Source organism: Dromiciops gliroides, chromosome 2 (genome assembly GCF_019393635.1).
Source record: "Dromiciops gliroides isolate mDroGli1 chromosome 2, mDroGli1.pri, whole genome shotgun sequence".
Classification (NCBI taxonomy): domain Eukaryota; kingdom Metazoa; phylum Chordata; class Mammalia; order Microbiotheria; family Microbiotheriidae; genus Dromiciops; species Dromiciops gliroides.
In genome coordinates, this window is record NC_057862.1 from 668,704,317 (window position 1) to 668,725,918 (window position 21,602).

Here is a 21,602-nt window from a genome sequence, read left to right on the forward strand (position 1 = left end):
CTGTAGTAACAAGGATGGCGTGTCTTTGCCCTTCCCCCAATGAGCTACTGCCACTCCAGTCTGATTACTGGTTCAGAATATGGACACTCTGCCTTAGCTCCAGCAAAGACCCTTGCTATCTACCCCCGGCCAGCTTTTGAACTCCATCACTGGTCTCTGAACCAGGTTTCAGAAGTAACTGCTGATGCTGATGGTTCAGAGGCTCTGGAGGTGCAGTGTGCCTGGGGCTGGATCTGCCCTGTTCACTATGTTCCTTTCTTACCCAGGTACAGCAGAGTTCCCCTTTTAAGAAGTCTTTGACTGGAAAATTATCTCAATTTGTTCTTTTGTTGGTTCTGCTGATCTAAGAATTGTCTTATGGCATTTTTTAAAGGTAAGTGGATGGATTGTGGGGAACTTTGAAAGTTACAACCTTTCCTCCATGATCTTGGCCCTCATTAGCTCTTAAAAGGACAAAATACCACATATACCACATATCTAAAGCATTAGTTCTCAACATTTTTTGTTCCTTGAATCCCCAACAATGAAAACATCAAACAAAATAAATTAGTGGACCCTCAAGGGTAATTTAATATACTATTCAACATTTTTTCATATTTCCACCTTAAAGCAAAATAAAGATATTTTGGGAAAAAAGAATGGACCACTGTTGCAACCTCCTATGTGGATATTAAACCACTAAATGTTAGCCAAAGGAGAATATACTACATTTAGTCAAATTTAGAACTCATTGCATAATTAGGCCTGAAAAAGAGCCTATGGGTAAGATATTAGTTTTAAATTGGTTCCCTAAAGGAATGGCCCCAGAGATTCTGCACTTTTCCATGTGATATTTATGACTTTAATATTTAAGAAATATAATATTAAAAGCTTATAGTAGAGGCAGCTAGGTGGCACAGTGAATAAATCCCTGGTCTTGGAATAAGGAGGACCAGAGTTCAAATCCAGCCTCAAACACCTGACACACTAATTGTGTGACCCTGGGCAAGTCACTTAAATCTCCTTGCCCCACCAAAAAAATAAATAAATAAAAGCATGTAGTATTCCAGCTATTGTAGTAAATAAGAAAACTAGTGCTAAGAGAGATTCAGCAACTTGTCCAAGGTCATAAAATTAGTTAGTGTCTGAGTCATAATTCAAACTCAGGTATTCTTGGTTCTGAGTCCAACACATCCCACTGTGACATCTAGCGGGTACAGTCTCTGAGAAAGTATCCCTCTCCTTCACCTAAAGAAATATATATGGTGGACAAAAACCAACTGAAACAAATTTCTAGCTAAGAGTTGCAGCCAAGAAGCATTATGGAATTAACAACAAAGAGATATTGATGTACTATAAAAATATGTGGATCTGAATTCAGAGGACATGTTTTTATCAGGACTCCTCTACTCACTACCTTTGTATGTTTAACCAATTCACTTACTCTACCTCTAGCTTGGTTTCCTCATATGTAAAACAAACAAATAAAAAAAAATTGTGGCAGCTAGGTAGTGAAGTGGATAAAGCACTAGCCCTGGATTCAGAAGGACCTGAGTTCAAGTCCAGCTTCAGACACTTGACACTTACTAGCTGTGTGACCCTGGGCAAGTCACTTAACCCTCATTGCCCTGAAAAATAAAGTAAATAAATTAAAAAATAATAAAACAAACAAAAAAACAAAAAACAATTTGAATAGATAATCCCTAAAATCCTCTTTAACTCTGCTTTCTTGATCTTGTGTGTTCCTAGCAAGTGAGATTATGAATAACCTAATAGATACCCTACAAAAATATTATCAGTTTAATGTAAAGTCAAGACAATTGGCCCTAATACATTTAATGGAAAATTTATAGATGGAATATGGGAAAGAATGATACTGGATGAGGAGTCATGGATGAGGTAATATTGTTGTGGATAGTTTCTGCTTCAATGACATCTTAGAGAGGGAAAGAGAGAGAAGGAAAGAGAGAGAGGGAAAGAGAGAGGGAGAGAGAGAGGGGGAGAGGGAGGGAGAGGGAGGGAGAGAAAAGGAGAGAGAGAGAAGAGGGGGAGAGGGAGGGAGAGAACAGGAGAGAGAGAAGAGAGAGAGGGAGAGAAGAGAGAGAGGGGGAAAGAGAGGGGGAGGGAGAGGGAGAGAAAAGGAGAGAGAGAGGAGAGAGAGAGAGGGGGAGAGAGAGGGAGAGAAAAGGAGAGAGAGAGGGAGAGAGAGAGGGGGAGAGAGAGGGGGAGAACAGGAGAGAGAGAGAGAAGTAATGAGATAAAGGGTCATGTTGTGAATAGAAAGGAAGTCTTGAAACCAAGATAAGGGTCAAGTTGCACCTTTGACACAAACTGATTTGTAATCCCCAGCATGTCACTTAATCATATAGTACTCTAGGCAATTTTCTGAGATTCTGAGATTTTCAAGAAGATGCTGATCTCTATTGATAGAGTGAACTTCCTCATCAAGGAATTCCCTAGCCAAGGTAAGATTGTCTTTATCCCTATAGGTAGTAGCTTTACATAAGTATTGATTTACTGTTATAAAGTGTGTATGTGTGTGTATGCATGCGTGTATACACATAAAATATATACATACGTGTATATATATAAAATATATACATATGTGTATATATAAAATATATACATACATACGTGTATATATACAAACATTTATGTATATTTATACATATACGTATGTATATGTATATATGTAAACATTGGGGATACCAAGAAAGGAAAAACAAATTCCCTAACCTTAAGGAACTTACATTCTAATGAAGGAGTGGACATAGCAACATATTGGTTCATACAAGATTAGAGACAGAGTATATGTAAGATGATCTTAAAGGGGACTGTCCTAGTCTTTAGAAAAGGATTCAGGGATCAGGGTGAGGAGTGTTAATGCATCCTATTTAGAGTTTCATTGTTGCATCTTTTCCACTATTTGGAAATTCTTTGAAACATCCTTTGCATAACAGAAGTTAATCAAAAATAGGATTGGACCGAACAGAAAGATTCAGTCATGTCCACTGGAATTGAACATTATAAATTCCAATCTGCTGCAGAATTGAGAAGCTTCCCAAAGCTTTCTCAGCATCCCATTCCAGCTAAGCCAAGTTTTTCACACAGGACCGATATGATCACACTTAAGTGCTTATTGTCCAATTAAGGTCATTTGGGTGATACTGATTAGATTCCCTTGCATACTCCTGTGGAAGTGGTTTGTTATAGGGTAGGTTTTTTGTTTTTGTTTTCTTGCAGGGCAATGGGGGTTAAGTGATTTACCCAGGGTCATACAGCTAGTAAGTGTCAAGTGTCTTAGGCCGGTTTTGAATCCTGGGCCCATGCTTTATCCAGTGCACTACTTAGCTGCCCCCCCTTTTTAAAATCAATTTAATTCTCTTTGACAGGGATTTAGTGAATATCTACTATATCCTAGGGAATAAGGATACAAAGACAAAATTGTAGTCCCTGTCCATGAAGGGACTTGAGGGCAAAGAGCTGGCATCTGTTTTCTTTCAAATAGCCACATTTTATGGTCAAATAACAATTGGCACCTTACTAACCCATTTCAACCTCATATCTCTATAAATTTAAGTATTGTGGAGATAACTATTCCTACTTTGCAAGTAAGGAAATTGAGGTTTTAGAAATGTTCAGTTCTGTTTAAATAGTTCTTATGACAAAACTCATTACACAGCAGTGCATCCCTGTTGGATAGTTCAACTGTTGGACATCTGGAGTTGTTAGAAATTAATTTCTTAAACTAAGCTAAAATTTCTACCCATTGGTCTTAGTTCTACTGTCTACAGGAAAAAAAAAGTCTCCACTTTGGTAAATCATTTAAATATTTGAAGACAACCATCTAAATTCCCTTAATTTATTCTTCTTCAAGCTAGATATCATAATTTCCTTTACTTTTTCCTTATATGATTGTCTTTTCAAGACATGGTAACACTTCATTTCATACTTCTCCAATGCAAAGACAAAGAAATGAGTGGCAAACTTTCTTTTTTTTCTTTTCTTTTTGGCCAGGTAATGAGGGTTAAGTGACGTGCCTAGGGTCACACAGCTAGTAAATGTCAAGTTTCTGAGGCCGGATTTGAATTTAGGTCCTTCTGAATCCAAGGCCAGTGCTTTATCCACTGCACCACCTAGTTGCCCCGAGTGGCAAACTTGCTTATGATTAGCCTCCTCATTCTAAGCTGAATTAGTGTTATCCTTGGACAGCAAACAAAATGTGTCTCTGAAAACCTACTAGAACCCTTTCCAGCTTGTAAGAAGCAGCCTGAGCTTGTTTTCCATTTGCACAGTCCTTGAGGACAAAAGGTTACTTCTCACCCAGAAGAGAATAGTAGCAGGGTTTTAGAGGAGTATTTTCTACCATCTATTTTTAGTCAATTTAAGGAAAAAAAAAACTAAAAACAAGAAAACCAAAAATCAGCTTCATTCATTATTTGAGTCATTTATTTAGCTGTCATTTATGTATTTGTTTATTTGCTTATTTCTTCATAAAAATAATAGAAAAATCCTCTACCGAAAACTGCATTTTAATCCAGGACATTGGTATGTAATTTAGAACTCTGAAGTTGACTGCTTCTAATCACAGGTTTACTTGGCTAATCCTGGTGCACCATGGATTTTAAAGAGGTACAACTGAGATTTTTCCTTAGAAACTCTAATGCTAAACTTGCAATTCAATTGTAATACATTCTGAGAAGAATGTAAGCTCTTTGAAACGCCAGAATTGAGTTTACCTAAAATCATTAACTCTCACTGCTTCTTTAAAAAATCAAAACTATTTTAGCCAATTCAATTAATGGATAGTCATTTCTTTTTTCTTTTGTTTTTCCTTTGTGTCTTTTATGCTTAGTGCCCAGAATATTAAACTGCATATAGTAGACACATTATGAATGATTGTTTTATTATTTTGAGACTAGCCAATTTTGACAAATCAATTCTCTTCTGACTCTATAAATGAGCAATGATCAGAAGGATGTAGGTGTGGGTTTTTTTATTATTAGCTAAGTTGTATTTTATAAATTAATTGCTATTGTTATATTAATGGCGATTGTACCCATTTTGGCAGTAAGGATTTATTATTAATTAATATCCTATAAACCAGTAAAGAATTGACCAGGTGGCACTTAGCATACACAGGAAAAAAGCCCCAGAAGACCCATAAAGTCTCTCAGAGAGATAGCTTGGATTCTCCAGGAGACTTCAGAATACATACAAAACTTACCCTGTCCAAAGAGGAAGAGCATGCACCAAGAGAACCCTGGAGTGGCAGCTAAGGGTTTTTATCCTCTTTTGATAGAGGCATTACATTGATCATAGCTAATTGGTTAGCATCATTCAATTCCACTGGTTGCTATGACTCCAGGGTGGTCCAAATTAAAATGAACTCTACCAATGACCTAATAGAAGAGACCCTCACTGAAGAGCAAAGGTGAAGTCCAGTATTTAGGTGTGGATTAATCCAATTAATTCACTGAGCTAGACAAAAGAATTGATTTCCATTTCATTTGTTCCCTTGGACTTATCCCAGACAGGATTTTAACTTCAGGAACAGGACTTTCTGGAGTGGGAGGAGAAAGGACTGAAAGTGATCTCTGGGTCCCCCCAAGAAATTCATTATTAATAATGATTTTCTCATATAGGGTAGAGGGGGAGACAGGAATCAACCCTGTCTAATGTTGTTTCATTAACCTGATATAATTAATAAATTCCTAGCCATTTACACTGGGTTTTTCTAGGTAGGTAAATAGTATTTATATCATTGATTGCATGGGAAAAAAAATGTCCAGATTCCAAACCCTTGATTACCAATGGAATTAAAGGAAATATTTGTATTGAGAGCAGCATTAAGTCTTTGAAGTGCTTTCAGGTGGATTGTTGTTTTCCTTACCTTACCAGTCTGAGTCAGGAGCTAGCAAGGGAAAGTTGCAAAGAATACAGTTCATATATTATGTAAAAGGATGGGAAAAACAAAACAAACAACACAAAACTTCCCAAACAAAACAAAACAAAATAAAATCAGCTCCCAAATCAATCACCCTAGATTAAAATTAGGTTACTTTAGGCTACATTGGTAGTTTCTCTGTCACTAGAGGTCTTTCAGCGAAGAATTTTCTGGTGTCTTATAAAGAGAATTCAATTTCAAGTGGCTTCAGAGGTCCCTCATTACAATGCAACCTATTGATCCCAAGTCACTCAGGTTGGAAAACTTAAGCAACATCATGATTTTTCCCTTTTTTCTCTTTTCCCCTCTCTCATATAATTAGGTGACACTTACTTCATAGGATCCAGATTTCCTGCTTCTCTATCATCAAGACATAAGCATCCCAGTAGTTACTAAACCCCCCTCCAAAATTTGTAGAAGAGAAGAAATTAACTTGTGGCTAATTGTGGGTTTATCTTCCAACAGGCTTCTAAGAGATTTTTGTTATTACTACAGTATTCATAATAATAGCATATGTATGCATATTTTTATGCATATGTACATATACATGACGTGGATTGGATTTAGGGTCAAATTGATCATGAGTCATCCCAAAAGAATTGCAAGGGTGTGATAAAATAATAGGACTTGACAGACACCCAGGAGGCCCACCTGAAAACTGATTTGGAATTGATTGAATTGGGTGAGACTGAGGGACTGAGAATCTTCTTAAGGATAACTAAATTGGGACCACACCTGGCTGGCCCTGTTCTCAGAAGATGAACCTAGTTAAGGTTGATTAAATTGAGGCCACACGTGGCCAACCCTGAGTGTGTTCTCAGAGGCTGTGGACTGTGACATCGACAGGAGACCACTCTCAACCAATCAACTTGAAGGAACTCCCATTTTGGGGAGGAAGACAGGAAGTAGGAAGCTGAGACTGGTGGAATGGATCTTCCTCTTTTGTTTCAGGACAGCAGCTTGGTGGCAGACTTTCATGTGGGTTGCTAGGAAAGGAAAATTTTCTGTCTCTCTGGTTATACCAAATAGATCCAAGCTTTAATAAATTTTAAAAGCCTAAACTCTTGCTGAATTTATCAGTAATTTTAGCCAGCTCCACCCACAATACTGGGGGGAGGGCAGAATAGAACCCACATTTAGATTTTTAAACAACACAAGAGTCAGTGACTCAGTTTACCAAGTTTTATTGCAATACTGTGAGTGAACACAGGGAGAGAACCAGAAAAGTGGAAAGGTATCACTCAAATAAGGAGAGAAAAGACAGTTATATTTCTCATATGGATAAATTAATCATCTCTACCTTAGGGAGGTAAATGGGAGGGCTTATCCTAAGTTGGAGTTCCTGGGGGTTTAAACCAACCTGAGGTGGGTACCTTTTTCTGTGGAGGTGTGTTTTGGGCATATACATTTCATTTTTGTTTTGTTTTGTTTTGTTTTTTGCAGGGCAATGAGGGTTAAGTGACTTGCCCAGGGTCACACAGCTAGTAAATGTCAAGTGTCTGAGGCCGGATTTGAACTCAGGTACTCCTGAATCCAGGGCCGGTGCTTTACCACTGTGCCATCTAGCTGCCCTGGGATATACACTTCATAAGGTGAATTTGGGGACAAATTTGGCCTTTCTGTGCATGTCACCTTTTCATTCCCATGTTTGGTTTCAAAATGTTTTCATTTATCAGTAGAATTTCTATGACCTGTATGTGTATCACTGTTATAGTTAACGTCTCTATGACCTGCTTCTTTATGTTCTTGTTTTAAGTGCTGATTAATATGGGTAAGAAGAATATGGGCCGTGACTTGTATTAATGAAGACTCAAGCCTTAAGTTATCTATTAACTGGGGTCTGAATCCCTCTTAGAGCTCATATCTAAATTAGAGCTTGGGTCTTAAGTTTTTCTGTTCACCCCTTTTTTTTGCCTCCTACATCACACATATACATGCTAGATTTTATTAGTAGTATATAGAAATGTTGATGATTTTTGTGAATTTATTTTATATCCTGCAACTTTGCTAAAGTTGTTAATTATTTCTAGTTTTGTTTTTGTCTTTTTTAGTTGATTCTCTAGTGTTTTCTATGTATGCCAGGTAACTGGTATGTAGTTTTCTTTCTCTGTTTTTATTCTTTTTGGTTTATAAATCAAAACCACATTTGTTTCATAAAAACACTTTGGTAGGACTCCTTTTGATACTATTCCCCAGGTCTATCAATCCTTCTTGACCAGAAGTGATTCTCTTCACCCTTGAACCATGACAATAATTTAGCCAGTGTCTAGTCCTGCATCCATTGCTAATATAGGGGTTCCTTATAATGTCTTTTTGAAAACTTGTCAGGTTCCTCTTACCATCGTTTGCTTCAGAAATCTTGAAAATGCTGCTTATTCAGTTCCTATTATATAGTTTGGTCCCTAGTTTTTTATCCACATGGGCTAAGTGGGTGCCAGGCCAGTATCCACCCCATGTCCCAGATCTCTCTTTCTGATCTCCAAAGTTGTCTTGGTCTAGAAGAATGTCTCACTATGATCTTTTATTGGATTTATCACTTGAGAATTAAATTTGAGTTATTATTTTTAAGTTGTTGGGAGAGATCACTTTCCTGATTTCTCTACTCCACCATCTTTACTCCAAACTCAGAAGTCTGAGGAGTCCCCAAACTGAATGTATCATCTTTTTTTTCTGTTTGTTTTCTTTTTTTAAGTTAAGGTGTGATTTCTTTTTTGTTTGTTTATTTTCTTTTCTTTTCATCCTGGTGTTTTAATTTGTAATTTGGTATTTTATTTTCGCAAATTACAAATAAAAACAATTTTAACATCTATTTTTTTAAAAAAATTATTTTATTTTACATATAAGGTATTTTATTTTTTTTCTGTTACATGTAAAGATAGTTCTCAATTTTTGTTTATACAAGCTTTCCAATTTCAGATTTTGCTCCCTCCCTCCCTCCCTCCTCCCCTAGACAGCAGGTAATCTGATATAGGTTATATCTATATCTATATGTCTATATCTATATATATATATATGTCTATATAGATATAGATATAGATATAGATATACATACATATATATACACATAATAACATTAATCCTATTTCTGCATTAGTCCTGTTATAAGACAAAAAATCAGAGCAATGATGAAAAACCTCAAAATAGAAAAAAAAATAATACCACCAAAAACAAAAGAAATAGTATGGTTCATTCAGCATCTATACTCCACAGTTCTTTCTTTTTTTTTTTTTCTTGGATTTGGAGATCCTCTTCTATCATGAGTTCCTTGGAACTCTTCTGTACCATTGCATTGGTGAGAAGAATATAGTCCATCACAGTAGATCAACACTCAATGTTGATGATACTGTGTACAATGTTCTTCTGGTTCTGCTCATCTCACTCATCATCAGCTCATGTAAGACCCTCCAGGTTTCTCTGAACTCCTCCTGCTCATCATTTCTTACAGCACAATAGTATTCCATTGTATTCATATACCACAACTTGTCCATCCATTCCCCAATTGATGGGCACCCCTCTCAACTTCCAATTCCTTGCCACCACGTAAAAAGCAGCTATAAATATTTTTGTACATGTGGGTCCCTTTCCCCCTTCCATGATTTCTTTGGGAAAAAGACCTAAAAGTGGTATTGCTGGGTCAAAGGGTATGCACAGCTTTATCATCCTTTGGGCATAATTCCAAATTGCTCTCCAGAATGGTTGGATCAGTTCATAGCTCCACCAACAATGCATTAGTGTTCCAATTTTCCCACAGCTTCTCCAACATTTATTATTTTCCTTTTTTGTCATTTTAGCCAATCTGATAGGTGTCAGGTGGTACCTCAGAATTTTTTTTAATTTGTATCTCTCTAATCATTAGAGATTTAGAGCATTTTTCATATGGGAATAGATAGCTTTGGTTTCTTCTTCAGAAAACTGCCTGTTCATATCCTTTGACCATTTCTCAATTGGGGAATGACTTGGATTCCTATAAATTTGATTTAATTCCCTATATATTTTAGAGATGAGGCCTTTATCAGAAGTACTGGCCTCAGAAATTGTTTCCCAGCTTTCTGCCTCCCTTCTAATTTTGGATGTATTGCTTCTGTTTGTACAAATACTTTTTAATTTAATATAATCAAAATCATCCATTTTACATTTTATAATATACTCTATCTCTTGTTTGGTCATAAACTGTTTTCCTTTCCAAAGATCTGATAGGTAGACTATTCCTTTCTATTCTAATTTACCTATGGTATCACCTCTTATGTCTAAATCATGTATCCATTTTGACCTTATTTTAGTCTAAGGTGTCAGATGTTGGTCTATGCCTAATTTCTGTCATACTATCTTCCAGTTTTTGCAGCAGTTTTTGTCAAATACTGAGTTCCTAAACGAGAAGCTGGAGTCTTTGGGTTTATCAAACACTACATTATTAGTGTCATTTAGTACTGCATTTCCTGAGCCTAGCTTATTCCATTGATCCAACACTCTATTTTTTAGCCAGTACCAGATAGTTTTGAAGACTGCCGCTTTATAGTAAAGTTCCAGTTTTGGTACCGCTAACCCACCTTCCTGTGAATTTTTTTTCATTATTTCCCTGGATATTCTTGAATTTTTGTTTTTTCCAGATGAATTTTATTATTTTTTCTAGCTCTATAAAATAAATTTTAGGTAGTCTGATTGGTATGGCACTGAATAAGTAAATTAATTTAGGCAGTATTGTCATTTTTACTATATTAGCTCTGCCTATCCATGAGCAATTGATATCTTTGCAATTATTGAGATCTGATTTGATTTGTGTGAAGAGTGTTTGGTAGTTGTGTTCATAGACTTCCTGGGTTTGTCTTGGCAAGTAAATCCCAAGTATTTTATATTATCTACCATTACTTTAAATGGAATTTTTCTTTCTATCTCTTGCTGCTGGACTTTGTTGGTCATGTATAGAAATGCTGATGATTTACGTGGATTTATTTTATATCCTGCTACTTTGCTAAAGTTGTTAATTGTTTCAAGTAATTTTTGAGTTGATTCTCTAGGATTCTTTAAGTATACCATCATATCATCTACAAAGAGTAAGAGTTTTGTGTTCTCTTTGCCTATTCTAATTCCTTTAAATCCTTTCTCTTCTCTGATTGCTAAAGCTAACATTTCTAGGACAATATTAAATAATAGGGGTGATAATGGACATCCCTGTTTCACCCCTGATCTTATTGGGAAGGCCTCTAATTTATCTCCATTGCATATAATACTTGCTGATGGCTTTAGGTAGATACTGTTTATTATTCTAAGGAAAGCTCCCCCTATTCCTAAACTCTCTGGTGTTTTTATTAGGAATCAGTGTTGTACTTTTTCAAAAGCTTTCTCTGCATCTACTGAGATAATCATATGATTTTGGTTGGTTTTCTTATTGATGTGGTTGATTATGTTAATAGTTTTCCTAATGTTGAACCAGCCCTGCATTCCTGGTAGAAATCCCACCTGGTCATAGTGTATTATCCTGGTGATCACTTGCTGTAATCTCCTTGCTAATATCTTATTATGATTTTAGCATAAATATTCATTAGGGAAATTGGTCTATAATTTTCTTTCTCAGTTTTTGCTTTGCCTGGTTTTGGTATCACCACCATATTTGTGTCATAAAACGAATTTGGTATAACTCCTTCTTCACCTATTTTTCCAAATAATTTGTATAATATTGGAATTAATTGTTCTTTAAATGTTTGGTAAAATTCACCCGTAAACCCATCTGGCCCTGGGGATTTTTTCTTAGGGAGTTCATTAATGGCTTGTTCAATTTCTTTTTCCAATATGGGTTTATTTAAGGATTTTATTTCTTCTTCAGTTAACCTGGGAAGTTTGTATTTTTGTAAATATTCATCCATTTAGTTTAGATTGTCAAATTTATTAGCATACAGTTGGGCAAAATAGTTCCTAATTATTGATTTAATTTCCACTTCATTAGTGGTGACATCACCCTTTTCATTTTTGATACTGGTAATTTTTTTTTCTTTCTATTTTTTAATCAAATTAACCAATATTTTATCTATTTTATTGTTTTTTTCATAAAACCAGCTCTTAGTTTTATTGATTAATTCTATAGTTTTTTGCTTTCAATCTTATTAATTTCTCCTTTAATTTTCAGGATCTCTTATTTAGTATCTAATTGGGGATTTCTAATTTGTTCTTTTTCTAGCTTTTTACGTTGCCTGCCCAATTCATTAATCTCCTCTTTCTCTTTTTTATTCATGTAAGCATTTAGATCTATAAATTTTCCCCTAAGTACTGCTTTGGCTGCATCCCATAGATTTTGGTGTTGTCTCATTATTGTCATTTTCTTGGATATAGTTATTGATTGTTTCTATGATTTGTTGTTTGGCCCATTCATACTTTAGAATGAAATTATTTAGTTTCCAATTGATTTTCATTCTACTTTTCCCTGGCTCTTTCTTACATGTAATTTTTATTGCATCATGATCTGAAAAGGATACATTTACTATTTCTGCCTTTCTACATTTGACTATGATGTTTTTCTGCCCTAATACATGGTCAATTTTTGAAAATGTGCCATGTACTTCTGAGAAAAAGGTATATTCCTTTCTATCCCCATTCAATTTTCTCCAGACATCTATCATGTCTAATTTTTCTAGTAATCTATTCACCTCTTTCACTTCTTTCTTATTTATTTTTTGGCTAGATTTATCTAATTCTGAGAGGGGGAGATTCAGTTCCCCCACTGGTATAGTATTACTGTCTTATTCCTCTTGTAACTCATTTAACTTCTCCTTTTAAGAAATTGGATGCTATACCACTTGGCACATACATATTTAATATTGATAGTACTTCATTATCTATAGTACTTTTAAGGAAGATGTAATTTCCTTCCTTATCTCTTTTAATGATATCTATTTTTGCCTGCACATTGTCTGAGATAAGGATTGCTACCCCTGCTTTTTTTTACTTTAGCTAAGGCATAATATATTCTGCTCCAGCCTTTTACCTTTACTCTGTGTGTGTCTCTCTGCTTCAAATGTGTTTCTTGTAAACAGCATATTGTAGGATTCTGGTCTTTAATCCACTCTGCAATTCGCTTCTGTTTTATAGCAGAGTTCATCCCATTCACATTCACAGTTATTATTACTAACTGTCTATTCCCCTCCATTCTATTTACCCCGTTGTACTTTTCCGCCCTTCTTTCACCCTATTCCTCCTCACTGATGTTTTACTTCTTACCCCTGCCTCCCCCAATCTGCCCTCCCTTTTTATCACCCCCCTCTTTTCTTTACCCTTTTCTCCTTTACGTTTGTCCTCCCTTCTATCAGTCCCCCCCTTTCCCTTCCCTTTTTGCTTCCCTAAAGAATGAGTTAAGTTTCTTTATCCCAATGAACATATATGTTATTCCCTCTATTCTAATGAGAATAGGGTTGAAACAAAGTTTCCCCCTTCCTTTCTTTCCCTCTGTTGTAATAGGTTTTTTTTTCACCTCTTCATATGATATAATTCATCCCCTTCCACCTCCCCTTTCCTCTCTTCCCCATAGACTCCCTTTTAACCCCTTAATTTTTTTTTTGTATCATCACATCAAAGGAAATTTATATTTATACCCTCTATGTAAAGTCCTTCTCTCTGCCCAAATACATTTACAATTCTTAAGAGTTTTGAGTATTATCTTCCTGTGTAGGGATATAAACAGTTTAACCTAATAGGGTAACCTTTTTTTTTTCCCCCTCTGTTTACTTTTTTAAACTTCTCTTGAGTCTTGTATGTTGAATTTGAATTTTCTATTCAGTTCTGGTCTTTTCACCAGGAAAGATTGAAAGTCCCCAATGTCATTAAATGTCCATCTTTTCCCCTGAAAGAGCATGAAAATTTTTGCTGGGTAATAGATTCTTGGCTGCAATCCAAGCTCCTTTGCCTTTTGGAATATCATATTCCAAGCCTTGTGGTCCTTTAATGTTGAAGCTGCCAGGTCCTGAGCAATCCTGACTGTGGCTCCATGATATTTAAATTGTTCCTTTCTGGCTGTTTGGAGTATTTTCTCCTTCACCTGATAATTCTGGGATTTGGCTACAATATTCCTTGGAGTTTTCCTTTTGGGGTCTCTTTCAGGAGGTGATCAGTGGATTCTTTCAATGATGATTTAATCCTCTGATTCTATGATATCAGGGCAGTTCTCCTTAATAATTTCCTGGAATATGGTGTCTAGATTCTTTTTCTGGTCATGGCTTTCAGGCAGTCTAATGATTCTCAAATTGTCTCTCCTTGATCTGTTTTCCAGATCAGTTGTCTTTCCCATGAGGTATTTCACATTTTCTTCTATTTTTTCATTTTTTTTTTTATTCTGCTTGACTGATTCCCGGTGTCTCATGGATTCCTTTTCTTCCAACTGTCCCATTTTAATTTTTAAGGCATTGTTTTCTTCAGTGAGATTATGCACCTTTTTTTTGCATTTGGCCAGATTAATTTTTTAAGGTATTGTTTTCTTCAGTGACATTATGCACCTTTTTTTTTCCATTTGGCCAAATGAATTTTTTAAGGCTTTGTTTTCTTCAGTGAAATTATGTGCTTCCTTTTCCAAGCTGCTGATTCTTTGTTCATAGTTTTCTTGTTTTGCTTTAATTTCTCTCCCCATTTTTTCTTTTACCTCTCTCAATTGATTTTTAAAATCCTTTTTGAGCTCCTCCAGGAAGGCTTTCTATTCCTGAGACCAATTCACCTTCCCTCGTGAGGCTTCAGATGTAGGCAATTTGAGGCTATTGTCCTCATCTGAGTTTGTGTTGGCTTCCTCCCTATTGATACAGAAGCTCTCAATGGTGAGGGCTCTTTTTTGCTTCTTACTCATTATTGTAGCTTATTTATTTATTTTTTAAGTTGAGGTCTGCTCTGGTGGCACCAGGGTCCGTGTTTTGGGCTTCTTGTGCAGGGGTATAGGTGCTGTGGACCAGCTTTTTACTCTGAGGCCTTTATAGTGTGTGCAGTTCGCCCCCCTGCACTTCCTGTCTGAGCGCACTCAGCCAGGTGTCCAATCCCAGTGTCTGATCCCGCCTGACCCGTTCCTGGCCCTCCCGGCCGGTGCAGGTATGTTTTTCCAGTGTCCTTCTTGGCCACCAGATTTTTGAACCAGGTTCCAGGGGCCTCAGTTGTTTGCCTGTGGCCCGCAGCTCCTGCTGACTTGCCCCGACCCCCTTGGCGCTGGGTTGCTCCCCTGGGCTGGGCCTCCCTTTTGCCCAAGTCAGACCGACCTTTTCCTGAAGTCTTCTAAATTATATCAGGTTGGAGGACTGTGTCTCTCTGTCTCTTTGCAGATTCTGTATTTTCAGAATCTGTCCAGAGGCTTGATTTAATGTGCTTTTTGAGGGAACAGAAGGAGAGCTCAGGCAGCTTGCTGCTTCCTCTCCGCCATCTTGGCTCCACCCTAACATCCATTTTTAAAACTTTGAGTTCCAAAATCTCTCCTTTTTGGACAGCTAGGTGGTGCATTGGATGAAGCACTGGCCCTGGATTCAGGATGACAGGAGTTCAAATTTGGCCTCAGACACTTGACACTTACTAGCTGTGTGACCCTTGGCAAATCACTTAACCCTCATTGCCCTGCAAAAAACAGCCAAAGTCTCTCCTTTAATGCCTTCACACCGCAGTTTGTGAAGGCAAGCAATTTAATATATTATACATGTGTAGTCATGCAAAAAATTTCATATAAGTCATGTTGTGAAAGGAAACAAGGACAAAAAAACCCTAAAGTAATATAAAGTTAAAAAGAAATGATGCTGCAATCTGTATTCAGAGAGGAAAATGGATAACATTTTTCAGCCTATGGCTTACAGAGATGTCTTGGATTATTGTATTGCAGAGAATAGCTGTCAATCATGGTTGATCATCTTGCAATATTTTTTTTTTACTTTGTACACATTATAATTTACTTTCTATGAGCTCATGTAAGTCTTTCGAGGGTTTTCTGAGAGCATAATGTTCACCATTTCTAAGTAGCACAATAGTGTTCAATCAATCACATTCCACAATTTGTTCAGTCATTCCGAATTGATGGGCATCCCCTTAATTTGCAGTTCTTTGCCACCAGAAAAGAGTTTCTATACATATTTTTGTACATACATGCCATTTTCATTTTTTTAATGTCTTGTTGGATATAGACCTAGTAGTGTTATTGCTAGGTCAAAGTGCATCCATATGGCTTTATAGCCCTTTGGGCATAGTTCCGCATAACTCTATGGAATGGTTGAATCAGTTTACTGCTCCACTAACAGTGCTTTAATGTCACATTTTCTGCATATCCCCTATAATATTTGGTATTTGCCTCTGCTGTCCTATTATCCAAGTTAATAGGTATGAGTTAGTACCTGAGGATTGTTTTGATTTCCATCTTTTCAATCAATATGGCTATAGATAGTTTTGATTAGTTCATCAGGAAACTATATATCTTTTAATCATTTATCAATTTGGGAATGGCTATAATTTCAAGAAATTTGACTCAGTTGTCTGTGTTTGAGAAATGAAGCCTTTAGCAGATAAATGTGCTTCTATTTTTCCCCCATAGTTACTATTGCTAACACTATTTCCATCCATCCTATTCCATTTTATATTGTTTATTTTATTCTCTATCTCATTTCACTCTGTCCCTTCTCAAAATTGTTTTGCTTCTGACTACCCCCTCCCCTAATATGCCCTCCTCTCTATGCCCCTCCCCTCCTGCTTTCCTGCAGGGTAAGATAGATTTATATGTCCAATTAAGTGTATATGTTATTCCTTCTTTGAGCCAATTCTGATGAGAGTAAGGTACACTCATTCTCCCTCACCTCCCCCATCTTCCCCTTCACTGTATAAGGTTTTACTTTCTCCTTCATTGTGATATATAATTTACCACATTCCATCTCTCCCTTTCCCTTTCTCCCAGTACATTCCTCTCTTGTTTCTTCATTTTTAGATATCATCCATTTCTATTGAACTCACACCTGTTACTTCTGTCTATATATACTCCATCCAATTGTCCTAATAATGAAAAAAAAAAGTTCTTATGAGTTAAAAGTATCTTTTTCCCCTGAAGGAAAGCACAGTTAAACTTTTAAAATCCCTAAAGATTTCTTTTATCTACTTACCTTTTTATCTTTCTCTTGGGTCTTGCATTTGAAAGTCACATTTTCTATTCAGCTCAGGTCTTTTCATCAAGAATGCCAGAAGGTCATCCTTTTCATTGAATACCCATTATTTCCCCTGAAGGATTATACACACTTTTGCCAGATAGGTGATTCTTGGTTGTAATTCTAGTTCCTTTGCTCTCTGGATTATCATATTCCAATCCCTTTGATACTTTAATGCAGAAGCTGCTATATCTTGTGTGATCCTGATTGTGGATCTACAATACTTGAATTAATTTTTTTTCTGGCTGCTTGCACATGTGGGTGCTTTTCCCTTTTTTATGATCTCTTTTGGAAAAAGACCTTATAGGAGTATTGCTGGGTCAAAGGGTATGCACAATTTTATAGCCCTTTGGGCATAGTTGCAAACTGCTCTCCAGAATGGTTTGATCAGTCCCCAGCTCTACCAAGAATGCATGAGTGTTCCAATTTTTCCACAACTTCTCCAACATTTAATATTTTCCTTTTTTTGTCATATTACTCAATCTGATAGGTGTCAGGTGGTACCTCAGAGGTGTTCTAATTAGCATTTCTCTAATCAATAGTGATTTAGAGCATTTTTTCATATGGCAATAGATAGTGTTAATTTCTTCATCAGAAAACTGCCTGGTCATATCTTTGACCATTTCTTAATTGGGGAATGACATGGATTCTTATAAATTTGATTGATTTCCTGATATATTTTAGAAATGAGGCCTTTATCATAAGTACTGGCTATAAATAATTTTTTCCCAGCTTTCTGTCTCCCTTCTAATTTTGGATGTATTTCTTCTGTTTGTACAGAAAGTTTTTTAAATTTAATATAATAAAAATCATCCATTTTGCATTTCATAATATTCATTACCTCTTGTTTGTTCATAAACTGTTCTCCTTTCCATAAATCTGAGAGGTAAACCATTCCTTCCTCTCCTAATTTACCAATGGTATTACCTTTTATGTCTAAATCACATACCTATTTTGATCTTATATTAGAATAAGGTGTAAGATGTTGGTATATGCCTAGTTTCTGCCATACTATCTTCCTGTTTTCCCAGCAGTTTTTGTCAAATACTGAGTTCCTAACCCAGAAGCTGGAGTCTTTGGGTTTATCTCTTTCTGGCTGCTTGTAATGTTTTCTCCTTGACCTGTGAGGTCTGGAATTTGACTATAATATTCTAAAGATTTTTCATTTTGGGATCTCTTTCAGAGGGTGATGAGTAGATTCTTTCAATTTATATTTATGGTAATTTTTTTTTTACAATTAGATATATCACTTTGTCTTCATTTTTGCCATTATTTTAGTTTTGTTTTATTTTCTTAATTTCTTATAAAGTCATTAGCTTCCATTTGCTCATTTCCAATTTTTAAGAAGTTATTTTCTTCAGTGAGCTTTTATACCTATTTTTCCATTTGGATGATTCAGCTTCTCAAAGCATGCTTTTTTCCTCATTGGCTTTTTGTACCACTTTTACTATTTTTTCTAGTCTCTTTTTAAGGTGTCATTTTCTTTTCTGTTTGCTCATTGTCTAAGACTATTTCTTGAATTTTAAGTCTTTGATCAAGTGGAGCTCTGCTTCCAGAGTGGACAGTATACTGTCCAAAGCTTTAGGAGATTTGTGCAGCTGTTTTCAGAGATACTCTACAGACCTGTCCTTTTCAGTTTTTCCAAGGTTGTATGATCTTAGAAGAGGGTGTGTTTTCTACTTTCCTGGCCTGTGCTCTGGTCTGTGAACAACCACAAACACTCTTTTCTGCCCTAGCTGTAAACTCTAATGTGGTAGTGTTTCTCCAAGCCCTGGGACTGCCACTCAGGACTGAGACCAACATCCAAGCATGGGCAGTGGTTTTCTTTCTGGCCAGTTGTTTCACCCTCTTACCCTCTGTGGGGTAAGAGTTCCAGAAGCAGTCACTGCAGCTGATGATTCAGTGGCTCCCAAGGTCTGCTCTTGGAGCTGGAGCTGAACTGGGGTGGCCTGACCTGGACTGTGCTCCACTCTCACCCCAGTAAAACAGACCTTTCCTGGTGGCCTTCTAAGCTGTCTTTGTCTTGGGAAATTATTCACCCTGTCTTTTTCGTGGGTTCTGCTGCTCCAGCAATTATTGAATAGATTATTTTAATATATTTGAAGGGGTCTTGGAAAGAGCTCATGCAAGTCAATACCTTTCCTCTGCCTTGCTGGCTCGACTTTTGGTTGTTTTGTCTTAAGAGGTAGTGAATTTTTCCTTCATTGTACATCTTCATGAAAAAATAAAGTTGTTATATGGTAGGGGGGGTATTCCTTTTCAGGTATTAATTTGGCTGGATAGCCCCAGAGATCCTTTCTAACCCTAAAATCATGCAGCTCTGTACTCTATAAAATTGAGATAATTGTATGAATTTTACTTACCTGTTTTTTTTTTTTTTTTAATGGGGAAAGCTTCAATTTTCTCTTCTATAAAATGGGCATAATAATGCTTGTACTACCTGACTTTCAGGGCTCTTTTAGGAGACAGCATTTTTTAAATAATCAAATTCTTGATAGTTGTGGTTTGTTACTAAACCTTTGAAGTGGATAATGACCTTGGAAGTGGAGGCAGAAGGAATATTTTTTTCTGCATTCTCAGTATCACTGAGTTTTATTTGTATTTATTTTATAATTCCTGATATTGAAGAGTCTGGGAGTTCTTTCTCTCTGTGTAGATTCATCATATAGGTCTTTCTGAGTCTATCATCTCTGTTTATTGAAGTACTCAGTTGCCTAGTGTCTTCTCCCAAAACCCAGTCCTCTGATGCCCCAATTTTTATATACATGTATAAATACATATATATGTATATATGTATGTATATATGCATATACACATATATATGTGTGAGCCTATATGTGAGCAAGACCTTCAACTCTGCAGCATATTGAGTAAAAGTAAGAGTAGAAAATTATATTTTTGTTCAGGAAGAGATATTTATGTATATTTATGTATATTGTCTATAGGAACATAACCTACATAAAACCCTTTTGTAACATAGAATTGGTGTTGCTTTTTAGAATACACCAATACACACATGCATACATATATGCATACATACATACACATATATGTGTGAAAATTTTATTGTAGGAGTATGGTCTCTGAGTGCTATATATTTAAGGCTAAATTATATTTTTGTTGGAGATAATTAACAAAATTCTGATAGTAGAAATGCTATTTGACCTAGACATTGAAAGATGGCTAATATTTGAAAAGATGGAACTAGAAAAAAATGATATTCCACATGGATGGGATTTCAGTAACAAAACAATAGGAATGAGAAATCATGTAGTGCCCTCAAGAAAACTGAGTAAAATATTTGATTAAAATATAGCATAAAGTTTGTGTAAAGTAAAAGTAAGATATAATTCCAGGAAGGTAATTTGATAAATATAAATGGAGGTTCTTGGTTATCAGATGGAATTATTTTTTTTCATTTGAAATTATGAAACCATGGATTATTTTTCAGCTTAAGGCTATAGTGATCTGCATAGACCTACAGGAAGATGATTCTGATATTGGCACCTACGATGAAATAGAAAAGTGAGAAAATAAGATAGGAAAGATAGTAGGCTATAGCATCAACCCAAAGAAGAGATAATGAGTATGGCTGTAGAACTAGGTATGTAAAGAGGTAAGACATGATAACAACAATGATAGTAACTGAAATTACAGGCACAATTCAACAAGGAAAACTATTCTTTAAACCTAGAAGAGTCCCTGGTGCTGGAGGAGAAATGGTTATCATCCTTGGTTTTCCAACAACCTTCCTAGGATCGATCTGTCACTAAATCTAATCCCTCCTGAAAGATACAAATGAAAAACAAGAGCTACAGAGAGGTGGAATATTCCAAGGCTATCTTTGGAAATACCTTCTGTTGTTCAATTGCTCTGGCCTGCTGAAATTGTTTAATGAATGAGGTCTATTGATTTATATTTCACTAGAAATGGTTGGTGTTAATGGTTTACTTTTAAATAATTGAGAATTATCAGCCTCCCTTACATATGTGTACTCCATAAATGTTAGCAAACTGGAATTTCAAATAGATTTTTGTGTTAGCAAAATATTTTTTTTTATTATTATTTTTTTCATTTTACACTATTGCTGTTATTTTGTATACAGTGCATTTCACTCTGCTTCAGTTCATGTAGGTCTTTCCAGGTTTTTCTAATAGTATCCTTTTCATCATACCCTAAATAATGTACCTTAAACTTGACAAAGAATTTTCTTCGTATTAGCCCAGCAAAGTCATCATAACTATTTCCCTCCATTCTATTCCCTTCCCATGATATTTACTCTATTTTCCATCTTCTTTTAAACTATTCCTCCTCAAAAGTATTTTACTTCTGACTGTCCCCTCCCCTACTCTGCATTCCCTTTTTTTTTCACCCTTCCTTCCTTATCCTCTTCCCCTCATACTTTCCTGTAAGGTTAAATAGATTGCTCCTCCCAACTGGGTGTGAATGTTATTCCGTCCATGAGCCAACTCTGATGAGTTTAAGGTCTTTGAGCTAATTCTATGTTCCAAATTTTCTTCCTCCCTCTCTCCTCAACCCTCCCTATG